This window comes from Littorina saxatilis, linkage group LG17 (assembly GCF_037325665.1).
Source record: "Littorina saxatilis isolate snail1 linkage group LG17, US_GU_Lsax_2.0, whole genome shotgun sequence".
Classification (NCBI taxonomy): Eukaryota; Metazoa; Mollusca; class Gastropoda; order Littorinimorpha; family Littorinidae; genus Littorina; species Littorina saxatilis.
Genome location: NC_090261.1, coordinates 61,770,660 through 61,784,356, shown reverse-complemented (window position 1 = coordinate 61,784,356; position 13,697 = coordinate 61,770,660). Strand labels below are relative to the sequence as shown.

General features: G+C 43.4%; 1 long non-coding RNA gene and 1 pseudogene across 1 annotated transcript in view; one reads left to right on the top strand and one right to left on the bottom strand.

The window, feature by feature from the left end:
• Positions 1–13,697, top strand: part of LOC138952013 (uncharacterized) — a 259,836-nt gene that overhangs the window by 233,553 nt on the left and 12,586 nt on the right. The window lies entirely within an intron of this gene.
• On the bottom strand, positions 4,593–12,952 carry LOC138951994 (adenylosuccinate synthetase isozyme 1 B-like; annotated as a pseudogene).

The following is a 13,697-nucleotide window of genomic DNA, read 5'->3' as shown; positions in this document are numbered from 1 at the left end:
GACCGGGTCATACCTAATTGGCAATCTAGTGGCTGCTCCGCCTGGCGTCTGGCATTATGGGGTTAGTGCTAGGACTGGTTGGTCCGGTGTCAGAATAATGTGACTGGGTGAGACATGAAGCCTGTGCTGCGACTTCTGTCTTGTGTGTGGCGCACGTCATATGTCAAAGCAGCACCGCCCTGATATGGGATCTAAAATAAATTATGATTACAGGTGCAGGTTCTACAAATTTGGAGACTAAAATACCTCTGAATTATGAACTATGAATTTAACACGCTAAAGTTCAAGATTTGTTACAAGTTATGAATGGATTACCCGGATTGAAATGTACGAAAGCGTTCCCTTTGTATATGTGGTTTTAAAGGGAAACGTCGTCGCAACCAGAAAGGGAGAAAACTCTGTCGATCTTACGTAGGCGATTTCTGTAATGGGAGACAACTCGGGTAGAGATTTATCTCGATCAAGTGACCAAATTGATTAATTATGCTTTATTTTGGGGCTCAATTTGTCATTTAATTTCACGATTATATAATTATTCTTTGCTTTGATCTTAGTGACTCGTATCAAAAGTAGGTCAACAATGCCAATGAATTTTGAGCTATGAATTTACAACGCTAAAGTTCAACATTTGTTTCGTTGATCGCAGAAAAGGCATGCCTTCGGTTGCCATTGTTTTGGTCTCGCTTTTGCTGGCATTCGTTTTTGAAATGGCCTCGCCAATGTTTTTGTTCTAAATCCCATGTAAGAAAAAAACATGTATCTATGTAGTAACTCAAATGGCAATTCAAATTACTTTATGCATGAAATAGAAAGTTATGCAAAAAGTCAGAGGGTTAGATTACAGCAGGGAAAAAAAAACCTGCCTGTTACTGAGTTGCTGTGGAGAATAATGATGCGATACAGAGAGTTACCGCAACACGGTGGTCTAGTGGTAAGGCGTCCGCCCAGTGATCGGGAGGTCGTGGGTTCGAACCCCGGCCGGGTCATACCTAAGACTTTATAATTGGCAATCTATCAATCAATCAATGACGCTTATATCGCGCATATTCCGTGGGTACAGTTCTAGGCGCTCTGCAGTGATGCCGTGTGAGATGAAATTTTATACGGCCAGTAATTGCAGCCATTTCGGCGCATATTTACCTTTCACGGCCTATTATTCCAAGTCACACGGGTATAGGTAGACAATTATTAACTGTGCCTAAGCAATTTTGCCAGGAAAGACCCTTTTGTCAATCGTGGGATCTTTAACGTGCACACCCAATGTAGTGTACACGGGGGGAGGGTTCGGACACCGAAGAGAGTCTGCACACAAAGTTGACTCTGAAATAAATTTCCGCCGAACCTGGGATCGAACTCACGCTGACAGCGGCCAACTGAATACAAATCCAGCGCGCTACCAACTGAGCTATATCCCCGCCCTAGTCTAGTGGCTGCTCCGCCTGGCGTCTGGCATTATGGGGTTAGTGCTAGGACTGGTTGGTCCGGTGTCGGAAAAATGTGACTGGGTGAGACATGAAGCCTGTGCTGCGACTTCTGTCTTGTGTGTGGCGCACGTTAAATGTCAAAGCAGCACCGCCCTGATATCACCCTTCGTGGTGGACTGGGCGTTAAGCAAACACAATATAGAGAATTGTGCACCTCCCCATCCCATCCCCAAGGTTTGATTGTAGCAGCAGTTTACGATGGAGTTAATTTGTTGCAGGCATTCTGTTTGACTGGAGGACTGAGGTGCACGAGGCAACTCAGGCTGTCATTGTGGTGTGGCCTCCGCCACAGAGGAGGGGATATAGCTCAGTTGGTAGCGCGCTGGATTTGTATTCAGTTGGCCGCTGTCAGCGCGAGTTCGATCCCAGGTTCGGCGGAAATTTATTTCACAGAGTCAACTTTGTGTGCAGACTCTCTTCGGTGTCCGAACCACCCCCCGTGTATACTACATTGGGTGTGCACGTTAAAGATCCCACGATTGACAAAAGGGTCTTTCCTGGCAAAATTGCTTAGGCACAGTTAATAATTGTCTACCATACCCGTGTGACTTGGAATAAGGCCGTGAAAGGTAAATATGCGCCGACATGGCTGCAATCTACTGGCCGTATAAAATTTCATCTCACACGGCATCACTGCAGAGCGCCTAGAACTGTACCCACGGAATATGCGCGATATAAGCCTCATTGATTGATTGATTGATTGAGAGGAACGGACGACGACAGGGCTCCGTTTTGGTGCGTCGGACGTCGGTACACCTTCATGGTCACAATACTGTCGGGCGAGCGCCAGGCGCAGGTGATCTGTGACTGACCTGAGCTCTGATCTGTGACTGTGATCTGTGACTTTCCATGTGACACTGTGACCACGACATCGGCGGTGGGCGGACAGGTCTGTGAATCCTCACCCTGAGTGACTGAACGCTTCAGTGACGGTGCTGTGCGGTGGTGGCTGTTCGCTCCATGATGGTGACGGTGTCTCCTTCACATCTTTGGGCAAAAAAGCTGCGCTCCGTGACAGGTAGGTGGCGTTTAAGTGATAAAGCTGTTTATAGGTGATTTAGGTGAAGTTAGACTGAATGTCATCACTGTGCACTTTGTTCCAAAATCTGAGGAGCTGCAGTTGTATTTCCCTCCACTGGTGAGGTTTTCATAGACCACTTTTACAGTCTGTCCAAAAATGATTGAGAATGTTGCCTGTAACTTCAACCAAGTTTGATTATTAGCAAATGTTAATCAATGCAACGAGTTTTTAACAAAGCAGAGAGCTATTTTAGGATCTGAAAAACAAGGGGAAGTAAGCTCTCTTAATGCATATATGACATGTGCAATAGAGTAAATGAGTTATGCGTAACCAATCTCCTTGCATGTGACTGAGAGAATAACAAGCATTGGAATGAACAAGCGACTTCTGTAGACCCGATGTCTCATGCAGTTATTGTAAAAATAAATACACTCGACTCCACTTAGCTCGACCCCGCTTAGCTCGTCCGCCGTTTAGCTCGTCGCCATATTTTTTCCCCGGGCTGACGTCCTTCTTTGTATCTGTAAAATTAAGCTGGTTAGCTCGTCCGCCGGTTAGCTCGTCCGCCGCTTTGCTCGACCAAACTTTCCAGTCCCAAGGCATGGTGTGACGTCATTTACGCCGGATAGCTCGTCATAACGACATTGTGTCGTCAGCGATGACGTCTTCTGACAGGATGACAGTAACAAAAGAACGTTCCATAAACTGCCAGACTTTTCGAATTGAATGTCAAAGAAGAAAACATGCGCTGTTTATCTGATTTTGCTACTTTGTTTCAATTTTTGATGTGCATGTTTTTGAAAATGGTGTGTGTGTGTGTTTTGTGTGTGTGTGTGTATGTAAGCACGCAAATGAGTTAGTACTTTTTTTTGCGTGTGTGTTTGTGTGTGTTTAACTTTTTTCTGGCGCCGTGTTTACTTGGTTTTTCATTTAAAATTCTTCTCATTGGACTGCTTATTTTTGGATTTAATAAAAAAAATCCCAAGAAATGTGCTTTCTGTTTCATGGTTTACATCTCTCTCTCTCTCTTCTGCCTATCTCTCTGTTATTTTCATAGTAACACATGTTACAAACCCAATATGCGAAACGAATATAAACTCTATCAACATCTTACCGAGTCTATGAACAGAAATTCGTCATTTGACCATTGCACATCATAGCTCCTACTCCATGGTGATGAAAGGATTACTTCTGGTTTGTAGACACGGTAAAATGTCATGTTGTGAACAAAGGGCTATTCGAGGATGATCTACTAGATTGATAGTTAACTCAGAACCTGATACACCCGTTTACAAGTGTTTATGTGCTTTTAATATTGGTCTGGACGAATTCGCCGGATAGCTCGTCGCAGCATATCCCCCAGGGAAATTGGACTCCGTTTACCTCGTCCGCTGCTTAGCTCGTCGGCCGGTTAGCTCGTCGCGAATTTTTCGGTCCCGAGAGGGACGAGCTAAGCGGAGACGACTGTACAGTCGAGACCGGATGTAAGAAAGTCGTCGGGACCCACTTTTTGTCTTTCATACATCCGGTCTTTACTAAATCCGGTTAACCGGATGTATGAAAATATTGTGGATTGACTTTCATACATCCGGCCACGCGTCTGTTACTTGATAAAAGTAGGTTTTTTTTCATTATCATATCATTTTTGTATATATTTGTTTTTTTTATGTTTAAATGTTTTGATACATATCCTTGTTAGAAGAAAAGGGTTGTGAATAACAAGTGGAAAAGTACAAGTACTTACATACACTGACACAGTCAGGACAACCGATAGAAAGAGCAACTGTTTGTGTAAGGAACTGTTCTGCTTTGCATAAGGCCGTGCACTCTCCGCCCCCCCCCCTCTGTGTGTGTGTGTGTGTGCGCGCGTACGTGCGTGCGCGCGCGTGTGTGTGTGTGTGGCTCAACTGTATTGTGTGTATTCCCTCCACAACCCTTTTGCGCTTTTGACAATGTTTTTGGTCGTGGAAGCTTTGTAATGACCGTTGGCGTAGCAAATAACATTTTCTGAGTTCTCTCTCTCTCTCCAAAACGCACACATTTATAACAAACACACACGCGCGCGCACTGAATACAAAAAAAGTGAGTTAAACTTAAAACCAGTTTAATGGATTAAAACAACAACATAAAAAAAACTGAGTCACACCCACGATCAATGCCTCTGGTTCTAATTGTACAAAAATGCCTTCCTGGGCTATTATGGCTCTTCAGTCATGAAAAATTTATAACAGGCTAAAATGACTGAATAGACAAACAAAACAGATGAGTTAAACATAAAATCAGTTTAATGGATAAAATCAACAACAACAACAACATAAAAACAACAACAAGAACATAAAAACAACAACATAAAATACAACAAAATAAAATACAACAACATAAAAAAAAACACATAAAAAGATAACTGATTCACATCCATGACCAATGTCTCTGGTTATAAATGTAACAAAAATGCCTTCTGGGCTTTTATGGGTCTTCGTGACGAATTTGTAACAGGTTAAAAAAAATGATTGAATGGAGAAACAAATTAAACAGAACAACTCGTTGACAGCTATAGAATCTGGATAAAAATCAGTTGGTGAGGAAGTTTTCAGGGCATCCTCATTTAGACTACCTTTGTGGACACCACCCGCTCAAAATGGCCACAGAGATTTCGGAGGTAAATGTTCTCCTCGGACCTGTCTACCCCATTTATCGGGAAAAGGGGTGGGTGTGGCAGCCATCCCCGCGAGCATTCGGAAGTGGCTATGTACACCACAATGGTGGTTTGAAGGAGTGTGGCAGCCGCGAATATCTCTACATCCGAACCTCATGAACGGGGTCGGAGGGTGTTGTGAGCGAGATAATCACCTACATCTCCATCCACGTATGCAGAGAAAGCCTGGTGATTCCTGGACAACCATGTGCTGAGCCTGGCTACCACACAAATCAAGGCTTATGGCACGATACAGGCAGTTAGAAGGGAAATTACTCTTACCACACTTTGATTTTGCAGGTAGAGAAAAATAGACTTCTTTCACTGGGACAAGACAACATTCAATGGTTCTGCTTCCCCGACCAATCCTTTTTTTCCCTCCAAAACCCCAAAACCAAATTGACCATTCAGGAAGGAAGGAAAACAAATTTGTTCTCCAGTCTTTTGGATGCAGGAAAGAAGATAGCTGCTTCAAGGAATTTCAATCATGGAGTTCCGGTCCTTTCCAACGCCAATCCATCTCACTGGAACTCTCAGCTTGTCCCGTATAACTTCAATATAGCGCTGGGCGTTTTTGGGTAAATCTTCCCACTTGCGTACATCCTCCGTGTTGGTTTTCCAGCCTGGCAGGGTCAGGTATTCCACCTCTAACCTCTTCAAGTCGTCATCAGAGGCTGGGAAAGTTTCCACCTTTTCGCCATCCAGGTGATAGGCGACACCCACCTTTACCTCATCAAACACATCCAGGATGTCCAGTTTGGTAACTGCCAGCCCAGTAAAGCCGTTGATCATGTTGGAGTAGGACAGCCGCGAATATCTCTACATCCGAACCCCATGAACGGGGTCGGAGGGTGTTGTGAGCGAGATAATCACCTACATCTCCATCCACGTATGCAGAGAAAGCCTGGTGATTCCTGGACAACCATGTGCTGAGCCTGGCTACCACACAAATCAAGGCTTATGGCACGATACAGGCAGTTAGAAGGGAAATTACTCTTACCACACTTTGGTGACTTGGGTCTACTTTCGTTTTCTTACAACCGGTCTTGCAACAACGCATTTGTGCTGCTCGGGACCAGAGATTTGCTTTCATACAACCGGACTTTTATACATCCGATTTTCATACAACCGGAAAATTCTAAGTAATAACAAAGAGTAGCTTCTGCCGGGACCCTGCCTACCCCTTTCATACATCCAGACTTTCATACATCCGGTGTTTTATACATCCGGTCTGTATAGTGAAAACGGAATATAGCAATAACATTTGATTTTGCAGGTAGAGAAAAATAGACTTCTTTCACTGGGACAAGACAACATTCAATGGTTCTGCTTCCCCGACCAATCCTTTCTTTCCCTCCAAAACCCCAAAACCAAATTGACCATTCAGGAAGGAAGGAAAACAAATTTGTTCTCCAGTCTTTTGGATGCAGGAAAGAAGATAGCTGCTTCAAGGAATTTCAATCATGGAGTTCCGGTCCTTTCCAACGCCAATCCATCTCACTGGAACTCTCAGCTTGTCCCGTATAACTTCAATATAGCGCTGGGCGTTTTTGGGTAAATCCTCCCACTTGCGTACATCCTCCGTGTTGGTTTTCCAGCCTGGCAGGGTCAGGTATTCCACCTCTAACCTCTTCAAGTCGTCATCAGAGGCTGGGAAAGTTTCCACCTTTTCGCCATCCAGGTGATAGGCGACACCCACCTTCACCTCATCAAACACATCCAGGATGTCCAATCAATCAATCAATCAATGAGTCTTATATCGCGCATATTCCGTGGGTACAGTTCTAGGCGCATGGGTGCAACTGCTGGAAAATGAAAAAAACTGAAAAGGTCGTGGTCCACGGGCAGGGGCCGTCAAGGCCCCGGCGGGGTGCAGGGGCAGCGCCCTTGCTGGGGGGTCCAGGGGGGCAGTGCCCCCCACCCAAAAACAAATTTTTGCATTTCAGGGAGGATTTGAATGGCCCCTTTTGACTCTAAATCTATTTCAGAACAAACAGGCTTTGCGGATATGCATAATATGAACAATCTTGTAAAGCTGAAGGTATTTGTAACCACCCAGTCGAAAATGAATTTTTGCATTTTAAGAGGGGCTATTTGAGCCTCTCCTGGTTTTAAAACTGAAAACAGCAACAACAAAATTTGGGGAGGGGGGGGAGGATGCACAACATCAAAAACCTCTATACTTGAAGGTGTTTGGTTGCATCACTCTTGCAAGAGGGTCTACAAAAAACAAGGTCAACACATTTGAAGGGTTTTAGAAGCCTCTCCTTGCTAACAAACTTAAAATTGGAGATGCTCAAATTAAAAATCTTGTAAACCTGAAGGTGATTGATTTTATCACCTAGTTTTGTCTTTGATTTAAAGAATGTTTACTGAATTAAAGGAAAATTACCATGCTAACAAAAAGTTTTCACAAACACAGGAAATTAGTCACCTCCCTTGTATTACAACTTCTTTACTTGAAGCTTATGAATTTATCATTGCAGGAGGTAAATTCTCAAATAATTGTTGAACCATAGCTTCAACCAAATGAGAAACAAGTTTCAAATCACTGAGTTTGTTTCAATTGCATACTTTCAAAAGGGCTAACTGCTCAGGTTAAAAAGAAGAAGGTTAAGACAAAAACAGAAAGCTCTATATCCCTTGCCATGCACATGCAATCTTCTGATGCTGCTTTTTCATTTTAGGAGTTAAATTCGCAAATGATTGTTGAATCATAGCTTGAATTAAAAGAGAAATAAGTTTCAAGCAAGCTTGTTTAGTTGCCAACTTTCTAAAGGACTCAATGTATCTGAAGCAAAATACCACTGGTTCATAGATCAGGAATGCACATTTTCTCTACCACTGAAGGTCTCTAAATCCCTGAAAGTGGGGTATATAAGGAAGGCTAAATACACAGCACTTAACATGCCACATTCACCAGTATGACATGACATCCCCCTCTTGGCACCTTTACACAACCGTCCCTATCAGGCATGGTCAAAGGTGGCTGACCTCTCAAGCAACCCCCCACCCAAACACAATGGCCTTGCTCCAGAATTTTCAAAAAAACGGATTTTCCGTCTGCAGCCTCCTGAGAAAAACGGAAATTCCGTCCTAGACGGAAGAGTTGCACCCATGTAGGCGCTCTGCAGTGATGCCGTGTGAGATGAAATTTTATACGGCCAGTAGATTGCAGCCATGTCGGCGCATATTTACCTTTCACGGCCTTATTCCAAGTCACACGGGTATGGTAGACAATTATTAACTGTGCCTAAGCAATTTTGCCAGGAAAGACCCTTTTGTCAATCGTGGGATCTTTAACGTGCACACCCAATGTAGTATACACGGGGGGTGGTTCGGACAACGAAGAGAGTCTGCACACAAAGTTGACTCTGTGAAATAAATTTCCGCCGAACCTGGGATCGAACTCGCGCTGACAGCGGCCAACTGAATACAAATCCAGCGCGCTACCAACTGAGCTATATCCCCTATGTCCAGTTTGGTAACTGCCAGCCCAGTAAAGCCGTTGATCATGTTGGAGTAGGACAGCATGATCAGATCCAGCCAGCCACAGCGCCGTGGTCGGCCTGTCGTCACACCGTACTCGTGGCCACGGTCCAGGAGTAGTTTTCCCATCTCATCGTCGAGTTCGGTGGGGAAGCCACCAGCTCCCACGCGGGTGAGGTAGGCCTTGACAACACCAACCACATCCCCAATGACGTGAGGTGGAATACCAAGCCCTGTGCACACGCCTCCAATACTGCAGTTTGATGATGTCACGTACGGGTAAAGACCAAAGTCAATATCCAGGATGGTGGACTGGGCTCCCTCCACCAGTATCATCTTGTCCCCAGCCTCCAGGAATTTGTGCAGGTAGCTGACCGTCTCGCGCACTAGTGGCCGGACCCTCTCTCTCAACTCTTTATACTTTGCCAGTTCTGCCGCAACGTCCACCTCCAGATCGGGAATTGTGCGGTACTGATCCACAAGATTGCGAAATTTTTCAGAGAAATGGGCAAAGTCTCCCATCAGGTCACATATCCTGAGTCCGTTTCTTGTGGCCTTTGACGAGTAAGCTGGACCGATCCCCTTCTTCGTTGTGCCAATCGACTTCTGCCCACGTCCAGATTCCCGCAGACCATCCATTTGTTGATGAAAGTCAAACACAATGTGACACCTATCTGAGATGACAAGTCGGTCCTTCATATCGCAAAGCCCATTCTTCTCATTCGTCTCAAGCTCATGGAACATCTGGGGTAGATGCACCACTACTCCATTCCCAATGACGGCAACGCAGTCAGGATTGACAATTCCGCTGGGCAGAAGGTGGAAGGCATACTCTGCGCCATCCACGTGCACAGAGTGGCCAGCATTGTTCCCTCCCTGACATCGGCAGCAAACGTCCGCTTTCGTTGCCAGCATATCAACGACTTTCCCTTTGCCTTCGTCGCCCCATTGTGTTCCTATATTAGTAAAACAACCGTTACAGGTCTGCGTTCCTCGGTACGGGGAACCTTGCTGGGAACTACTGTTTCTCCACCATTCATGCTGTCCAACCCTGTAACCTTCCTAATAGATGTTCTCACGTTCCTCGCCATTTTGTCGCTATGACACACTTAAGCACTGCATCATTCACCTTGACACACTTAAGCACTGCATCATTCACCTTGACACACTTAAGTTTTAACCCCACGTGGAACAAGCACGCAATGACCTGAAAACATAATACAACAAGAAGGGCAAAGCCCATACGACTCACATGCTTTACACATTTTTCCTACCAAAATACATGTGACCCAAGGTCAAGGTCATCCAAGGTCATGCAACACAAAGCTGTTAATTCAAGACATAGGAAGTACAATGGTGCTTATTGGCTCTTTCTACCATGAGATATGGTCACTTTTAGTGGTTCACTACCTTATTTTGGTCACATTTCATAAGGGTCAAAGTGACCTTGACCATATGTGACCAAATGTGTCTCATGATGAAAGCATAACATGTGCCCCACATAATTTTTAAGTTTGAAACAGTTATCTTCCATAGTTCAGGGTCAAGGTCACTTCAAAATATGTATACAATCCAACTTTGAAGAGCTCCTGTGACCTTGACCTTGAAGCAAGGTAAACCAAACTGGTATCAAAAGATGGGGCTTACTTTGCCCTATATATCATATATAGGTGAGGTATTGAATCTTAAAAACTTCAGAGAAAATGTGAAAAATGTGAAAAATAGCTGTTTTTTAGGCAACATTTATGGCCCCTGCGACCTTGACCTTGAAGCAAGGTCAAGATGCTATGTATGTTTTTTGGGGCCTTGTCATCATACACCATCTTGCCAAATTTGGTACTGATAGACTGAATAGTGTCCAAGAAATATCCAACGTTAAAGTTTTCCGGACGTCCGGAGTACATAGACTCACTTTTGCTTCGCATGTGAGTCAAACATTGTATTAAGCTTCAGGAAACAAGCCATGAAAATAGGCAATAAAATCAAGTAATGTTGTAACCAACAAGAGCGGAAATATTTACATAATTATTCACAACACCATAAGTACTAGAGCAAAGAGTGACACAACACAACATACCGCAGTCCTAAAACCACATGAACAAACCATGACTAGAGAGTCAAATGCAAATTACACAAGTAAGTTCAAAACAACATGAACAAACCATGACTAGAAAGTCAAATGCAAATTACACAAGTAAGTTCAAGTCGCTATCCGAGTTTCTAGCACAACAGAACACAAGCTTATAGAAAGTCAACGTGTACAGTGCAAACTCTCAATCTCATTCCTCACATCACCGACAAGTTACTTCATGCCAGGATCAACAAGGGACTGTTGGGTATGGGTTATACATCAAATACTCTAGCGCCTAATCGGTGAACAACCAATGACCAACCAAACAAACAAGAACAGCAACAAATAAACTGTACTGTACAACAACTAAACATACAAATACCGACAAAACAAACAAGTAAACAAACAAACCGACAGTTAACAAACAAACAAACAACAACGCATAAATTGTTTGTTTGTTTGTTTGTTTGTTTATTTGTTGCTTAACGTCCAGCCGACTACGCAGAGCCATATCAGGACGAGGAAGGGGGGGATGAAGGGGGCCACTTGTCAAGCGATTCCTGTTTACAAATGCACTAACCCATTACTTGTGTCCCAGCAGGCTTTAGTAAAACTAAATTAATACCTACTGGAAGATTACCAGTTTCCAGTATGTTAAAATAGGCTTAACCCATCTACTGCTGGACTTACATCAGAACACTAACAGATTAAACTATACATGAATCGCGAGACAAGCGGCAAGAGAAGAGATTTTTGGAAAAAATACAGGTGAACGAGCAAGAAGGCAGAAAAAAGAAAAGAATTCATGAAGAAAAAGAGAGCATGACAGGAAAGAGGAACCAAAAATTTACCGAACAGCAAACTAGAAAGCTCCTGCGGTTCCAAAAACAGGAGGGGCCTTTAATTTCATAACCGCAGTGCCCCACTGCGGGAAATGCATATTTGTTTGTTTATTTGTTGCTTAACGTCCAGCCGACTACGCAGAGCCATATCAGGACGAGGAAGGGGGGGATGAAGGGGGCCACTTGTCAAGCGATTCCTGTTTACAAATGCACTAACCCATTACTTGTGTCCCAGCAGGCTTTAGTAAAACTAAATTAATACCTACTGGAAGATTACCAGTTTCCAGTATGTTAAAATAGGCTTAACCTATCTACTGCTGGACTTACATCAGAACACTAACAGATTAAACTATACATGAATCGCGAGACAAGCGACATGCGGCAAGAGAAGAGATTTTTGGAAAAAATACAGGTGAATGAGCAAGAAGGCAGAAAAAAGAAAATTCATGAAGAAAAAGAGAGCATGACAGGAAAGAGGAACCACTAGAAAGCTCCTGCGGTTCCAAAAACAGGAGGGGCCTTTAATTTCATAACCGCAGTGCCCCACTGCGGGAGGGAAATGCATAAATGACACAAAAGGATTCTAGTAAAAAGAATACAAAAGACCTACAATATATGTATACAAAAATAACCAAAGTCCTGAATGGACTAAGTCAGTAAGTACTAAGTCAGTAAGTAGCACTATGTACTGACCAAACTGTACATCAGTTTCCTACCACAACAAGGGAGGTAACAATTGAGGGTAGTCATTCTTCAAAACACAAAATTTGGGAGATGGGAACACACACAGAAATACAACACAGGCACACGACAAACACACAACTAGGACAACAAACACATAAACAACCAAACACACAAGCAAACAAACACACACAACACAGGGGCATAGTTATGTTACAAGCATCAGCCTTGCAACAGAAATTAGGTCAGTGGTGACACATCAATTACAGTTCTGGCAGCTAGGCTATGTATTTGACCTACATTATATACATCCAAGGTTTGCAAGGGCTGACTCAATTCTATCAACCTGAACTGAGAACAACTCAAAATCCTAGCCTGAGACAAGAAGAATAAACTGGCAACCAGAAGAATAACATCTAGAGAGAGAGAGAGAGAGAGAGAGAGAGAGAGAGAGAGAGAGAGAGAGAGAGAGAGAGAGAGAGAGAGAGAGAGAGAGAGAGAGAGAGAGAGAGAGAGAGAGAGAGAAGATTAAAGGATGCACACCCAACTAACAGAATATAACAATGACAAGGATGTTAAAGGACAATAATAAGAAATCATACCACAATTCAATCAATGCACTGATTAGATGGAGCGAGATTCGTAAAACCGATAACCATAACCTTCAGGTTCCACATTATCCGTTCCCGACATGAATCTCCTTATGAACAGCTAACAGCTCTTTCGAATAAAAGCAGCTTCTTTCAGTAGTGCTTCCAAGTGAATCGTAAATTTAGAAAAGGCACAACTCTTGATGAGTTACATCATACTCTCGATTGACACAGTTAACCGGCTCAGAAAGAGACCAATGTTATCATATCAACATACCCAATGATGCGTCTGTAATTTGGCCGATTTACACGAACTTGCCAAAGCTAAACAAAACTCACCAAGCATCTTTAACTGAAAGCTTGGCATCCAAAGCTAACTGCTCAATAGACCATACAGTCGCTAGGAAACATCGTTTAGTCTACAGTTTGATCTGACAGACTATGACGTAATGTCTAGACATCCTGACGTAACCTCAGCTATCAGTGAAAGACAAATACTCCATCAGTTCAGTCATCAACAAAACATAGCAGTAATACAATCATGATCAAGTCACAATAAATGGCATAGAAAACAAAACAAGAAAATCATCGTTTACTTACAGTGAATTCAACCCTTTGCCGACATCAACACAGGTTCAACACAAATTGCACAGGCTACATGTGGAGCAAAGTCTTTTCACTACATAATCTGATTGGGCAAAATTTTTCCTGGAGCTATCACGATACTCTGAAGCAAGGCTATGTCTATCGCAGCGAGTGGTCAGCGGTCAGCGAAGTCGAGACACGAACTGAATACCTATGGGAAATGTTAAGGGGCTTATTGT